The sequence below is a fragment of the Macaca mulatta genome, chromosome 17, assembly GCF_049350105.2.
Source record: "Macaca mulatta isolate MMU2019108-1 chromosome 17, T2T-MMU8v2.0, whole genome shotgun sequence".
NCBI classification, from domain to species: domain Eukaryota; kingdom Metazoa; phylum Chordata; class Mammalia; order Primates; family Cercopithecidae; genus Macaca; species Macaca mulatta.
The window spans coordinates 30,569,384-30,575,648 of NC_133422.1; the positions used below are offsets into that span (position 1 = coordinate 30,569,384).

The 6,265-nt window shown below is 42.7% G+C and overlaps 1 protein-coding gene across 1 annotated transcript in view; it reads right to left on the reverse strand.

Annotated features, from left to right (window-relative positions):
- INTS6 (integrator complex subunit 6) overlaps window positions 1-6,265 on the reverse strand; it is a 122,754-nt gene continuing 116,489 nt past the window's right edge. The window contains exon 22 of the transcript XR_003724325.2: window positions 1-1,426. The gene's annotated coding sequence lies outside the window, so the exon portion shown is untranslated. The remainder of the gene's footprint in view (window positions 1,427-6,265) is intronic.

Here is a 6,265-nt window from a genome sequence, read left to right on the forward strand (position 1 = left end):
TATTTTTAAAACTTTAAAATTTTATTAAAACAATCTATGAAAGGAGATGATTTTAATAAATGGAAAGACATTCCATAGTCTTGGATGGGATAACTTATTAAGTTGTTAAAATTTTCCAGATTAATCAATAGATTAAATGCCATGATAATCCCATTTTAGTTGGATTTTTTTGAGGCGCTTAATAAACTTACTTTAAAATTGATTTGGAGAATCAATAAAAGTTTTTGAAAGCTAAATCAACTTTTAAAAAGAATAGTAAAGAGGGGAACTTGTCTATTATATAATAAGACATTTTTTGGCCAGGCACGGTGGCTCATGCCTATAATCCCAGCACTTTGGGAGGCCGAGGCGGGTGGATCACCTGAGGTCAGGAGTTCAAGACCAGCTTGGCCAACATGATGAAACCCCGTCTCTACTAAAAATACAAAAAATTAGCTGGGCATGGTGGTGGGCACCTGTAATCCCAGCTATTTGGGAAGCTGAGGCAGGAGAATTGCTTGAACCCAAGAGGTGGAGGTTGCAGTGAGCTGAGATCATGCCACTGAATTCCAGGCTGGGTGACAGAGCAAGATTCTATCTCCAAAAAATAAAAAAAGGACATATTTTAAAGCCATAGTTATGAAAACAATTTGGTAAAGAGAAATTGACGATGGAACGGAGTAGAGAACTGAGAGCATCCCCATGTGCATACGAGGATCTAACATACAAAAGAAGGGACACTACACATCAGTGGGAAAGAACAATATTAATAGAAATACATGAAAATTAAGGATTTCTCTTCAACAAAAGACATCATGAAGAGAGTAAATACATGATGGCCAAAAGGGGAGAAAATATTTGCAATATCTATAATTGGCAAGGGATGTATACTCTATATGGACTACAAATCAAGAAGAAAACAACACCCACAATATAGAAAAATGGATAAAGGGTATAAATAGGTAATTTCAGAAGAGGAAACACAGAAAAGTAACAAGCATATTATGAGATGCTCAAAATCACTGGTAACCCGCCAAATCCAAATTAACAGAATCAGATACGACTTTGCATCTATTAAAGTTGAAAAATAAAAGTGATGGGAAATACTTGGCAGAGATGCTGGGCTTTGGCGGGGTGCAGAAGGATGTAGATGTTCCAGAGCGTGGTGTGGAGCTACGTAGTAAAATTAAAGATATGAATAGTGTATAACCTCCAAATTCTCTTCCTGGGTAAACATCCTAAGGAAATTCCCGCACAGTCCACAAGAGCTGTCCAAGGGCTGTCTGCACTGGCGAGGAGTTAAAGGCGACCTGGATGTTCATCACTGGGAGAGCAGATAAAGAAAATGTGGCAGTTGCACACTATCGAGTATCGCCCAGAAGCTGGAAGCCAGGATCAGATGCATGCATAGCACCACACGGCTACATCTTAAAAAACGTAGCATTTACTGAAAAACATTAGGGAACATAACAAAATACATAACATAAAAGCAGGTATGTAAATGTAAAATGCATGCACATAAAACGACAATGTATCTTTTTCTTTTTTTCTTTTTTTTTTTTTTTTTGAGACGGAGTCTAGCTCTGTCACCCAGGCCGGAGTGCAGTGGCCAGATCTCAGCTCACTGCAAGCTCCGCCTCCTGGGTTCAAGCGATTCTCCTGCCTCAGCCTCCCGAGTAGCTGGGACTGCAGGCGCCCGCCACAGCGCCCGGCTAGTTTTTTGTATTTTTTAGTAGAGACGGGGTTTCACCATGTTAGCCAGGATGGTCTCGATCTCCTGACCTCGTGATCCACCCGACTCGGCCTCCCAAAGTGCAGGGATTACAGGCTTGAACCACTGCACCTAAGAGGAAACAAAATGACAAGCAAGAGAGAGCTGCTTGCATGGAACTATGTGGCATGAACTGAGGAGGAGGATTAACTCAACCCTCTGCACCTGAGACAGCAACAACTTATGTTAACATAATAACAAAGTAAATTATTAAACAACTTACTTTCTCCAAAGTTAGATTAAAAACTAGCTCTGAATTCAAGTTTAGAGACCTTTGTTAAAGTTTCCAACCTATTTCTTGCAGGACATTTAAAAACATACTTCCGGCTGGATGCGGTGGCTCACGCTTGTAATCCCAGCACTTTGGGAGACGGAAGCAGGTATCACTTGAGGCCAGGAGTTCAAGACCAGCCTGGCCAACATGGCGAAACCCCATGTCTACTAAAAATACAATATTAGCCAGGCATGGTGGCAGCCCCCTGTAATCCCAGTTACTCAAGAGGTGGAGGCAGGAGAATTGGTTGAACTGGGGAGGCAGAGGTTGCAGTGAGCCGAGGTCGTGCCACTGCACTGCAGCCTCAGAGACAGAGCAAAACCCCGTCTCAAAAAAAATAAAATTAATTAAAAAAAAACATGTTTCCGGATACAACAGCATAGATTCATAGTCCAGCCGGTTACATGACGATTCCCAAGCTCCTTCTTATGTGAGCATGAAAGGACCTCGATGGTAGTTTCTTAAGTAAGATGAGATGAGAGATGGGGATACAGTCCAAAGAAGCTGATGCTTTCAGCCTTTCCTGCTTATCAGGTGCCATGCTAAGGCTGTTTGCTGTCATCTTCACAGTGAGAGGGAGGTATTATACACCCACTTTGCAGAAGAGGCAACTAAAGCTCAGAGCAATTCAGTGACTTGCCCAAGGTCTGCAGTTAGTTTGAAACCAGCCCTCTGTGCTCTCTCCGGCACACCATTCTGAAAGGTATCAAAAAGTAGAGAAGCCCAGGTTCATTTTGAGTCTAAGCAGTGCATAGCTATGAAGAACTTGAGGGTCGTGTTGCAGCTATCAGCCAGGACAGCAGGAAGCCCAGCAGCAGCGCTTTGCCTTTGCCTTCCTGGAAGGACAGGTGGAGGCTCACCTGCACCATTTCCCATGAAGGACTTGCTAATTTCATCTGGCTCTGCAGCACCATGTGCTGGGCTACCTTGCATTGCCCTCTGGCTTGCTCTAGCTGTTCCCTGGGACTTCTTTTAGCAGTACCCATGTCTTCAGTGGGTGTGCTCTCTCTTCATGGCAAAATCCTCAAGGTCAGGGCTACAAATGGGACTCCCTCTGTACAACCCCAGACAGGCAGCCCATATAAACACAAAGGAGATGCCTACCTATTAATTATGTCCTAACTGAATTGAAATGCATGCTTCTATCCATCACATTAGTTTGGTAGACCTTTGGATTTGAAAGTAATTTGTTTATAAGAATCGGCTAGTGAAAAATGTTAAACCATAATTGTTAAAAGTGCTGGGCCTCATAGCAGTCTACCTACAGGTGATTCACCACAGCGTTCCTGGTAAATGCGGGCAAAGTGAACACACATTACGAGCGAAAGAGTCTGGGCTGGCCATCGAAAGACTTAGAATCCTACAGCCAAGAGGAATTTTAGGAGACCCCATCCCTTGGCTCCTGACAGCATCAAGACTGTGATGAAGGGCATATGCCTTAGCGTCAAGGTGGCCCTAGGTTCAAACCCCAACTTGACCTGGTGGGACCTTAGGCAAGATCTTAAGCTCTTCAGACTTAGTTTCTTCATCTGCAAAATACGAATGATAATACATTCCTCATAGGATTGCTGTGAGGATTCATTGCAATTGTGAATGGACAGGGTCTAATAGAGTAGCTAGAACACAGTAAGTGCTCAGTAATGCTCCCTATGTATGTTGTTAAAATTACAAATAAATGTCTCCAAGAATGGAGCCTCACTTAGCAGTATAATGAACATCCATCCCAGCAAGATAGAAATAAACATGATAATCTCTGCTTAAATGGTCAGAGGCCACAGTGACTTACCCAGGTTCACGGCCGAGTACATGGAAGAAAAATCACTTGCAGTTCATCTTTCATTCATTCACACTTTAAAATGTTTAGCCTATATAGAAAATATATCCTGTACGTTAAATTTCCCTAGCATTTTTCTGAAGGATGCTTCTTAAAAGCAAGTTAGAATGGTATATTCATAGAGTTAGAAAGAAATGTTTGTAGAAGTTACACAAACAATGTTTTTTTCAATCTGGGAAATCTTTTTATAAGCTTCTCTCCACTGCTGCCACTGGCAAATAGTGAATCAGCTGTTTCCCCCACAATTCCTGCTACAGGGAGCTCACAATGTGACAAGGCAGTCCTCACAAGTTACTGCGGCTCCATCACCATCAACATCTAAAATACGCAGGCAGTGAGCAAGACTCTAAGTCCCGTAGGAGCTGAGTCCGGGTAACTGGTTCACTGCCATATGCCCAGAACCTAGAAGCACAGTGATTTGTGACCAAGCAGGTGATCAAGATATATTTGTTGGATGGATGGATAGGTGGATGGATGGATAGATGGATGGATGCATGCATGCATGCATGCATGGACAGATGGATGGATGGACAGTCGGATGGACAGATGGATTGATGGATGAATGGATGAATGGATGGATGGACAGATGGATGAATGACATGCCCTCTCTGGGTGCTACAGAATAAGTTAAACCTGTTTATTCTCCTTTCATACTATGGCTTAGAGTCCAAGGCACTGAATCTAAAGTAAAGATTTGGGGATATTTTATGTGATGCAGTTATAGAATTGTAACTATCCTAAGACATGTAAACAATCCCAGGTTTGGGTGTCAGTAATAAAACTCCTTAAAGTGAATTACCCACTGATTACAGGGGTATGGGTAGTTGTCAAGTGAAAACAGTCCATTGATTTTCAAATATTAACACTTACAGATGCCTGAGACATAATTATTAAGAACTGCATTTAGTTCTTCTGTAATCTGTAACCAGATATAAGCTACCATCTATTTTGAACTTAATACAAGGCCTAAGTCCTTAATAGAAATGTATGTAATTCTGAATTGATCACAAGGACAGACTTTTGACAGAACCTGCTCATATTTTTCAAAAATATCTGTCTACTCATTGACAACATGGTCTCTTTCTCAAATTAGTTATTGGACTTACTAACTGTTGTATCTGAGAGGAACCAGATTATTAATAGCTCAAGTTATATATATGTTAGTGCATTCACTTTTATTAATAATAAATGAGGCAAGTCACCTTGCTCCAAACTGACTGTGCCATATCTTGCGTTGTTTTCTCTTTTGCAGAATTTCTTTTCATTTGCTGAATTAAGTCGTGCCCAATGACTGATTTATTGTTTTATTCACAAGAGGAGGGGGGAAGCATTAGGTACCTGGTACCCAGCAAAAGCCCAATAAGCAAAGTTATCAGTGGAATTCCTCAATGTGACAAAGGGCTGGATGAGGGGTTCCTTGCTGGTACAACCAGGTCACAAGCCTAAGAAGGCTTGACGGGTGTGGCTGGCTCCCCCCATGGCCCTGCTCTGTTTCTGATCTGGGCTTTGCTGCCCTGGGCTGGGCTGCTTCTCCTGGCTCTCTGCAGGACCTCCAGGCTCCAGGAATTTGGACCGAGTGGTAGAGACATCGCCGGCAGAGACGGCAATCGCCAGCTTCCTCTCTGCGCTGTCTTGTGATTCAAAGCAGATTCTGCTCCACTTTTTTAAAAGGGGAGCACATGAATGCTGGAGACCCACAAGAACAGAATTGAGCAAGGAAAGGTGCAACAGTGATACAAAAGTCCGTGAGTAAGTGGCTCATTCGAGGTGAGCCATGACAGGGATTTGTTCATGGGGAGCCCAGGGGCATCAAGGTCTGATTGCTGAGAGTGTTCTTGTGGGAGGTGGGAGGTTATAAGAGCTGCAATAACCCTGGGGCTTAAGAGTTTTGCAAATGATCCTGGGCTGGGACACAAACACACACACACACACACACACACACACACACACACATACACACACAGAGAGAGAGAGAGAGAGAGACCGAGACCTGTGTACCAAGGTCATCCAAGCACTGCATTTGTACTTGGCTGCAGGGAGGAAGGGTTGGAAAAAAGAGGATGTTTTCTATCTTGGACCTTTACCTAAAATAGGCACCATCATGCTCAGTGGCCTTGCTTGCAAACTTCTACAGCAGGATGAGCTGGAGAAGTGAGTGTGAATGTGAGCTGCAGGGTAATCCAGGAAGTGACTCTGGACCTCTTCTTACATCAGTCTGGTATGATACCACAGTTAGATAACTTAGCAAAAATTGCTGCTGGCTGGATGTGTGGCATGGTCATCGAAAACATTTTTTTGCTTTGCCTTTTTCTTCTTGCATTATTTTCTAGCTAATGATCTCTCTTCCTTGGAAGAGTACATTTCTGTGGTAGGAACTATCTTTGTGAAAATATTCTTTTTTAGAGAC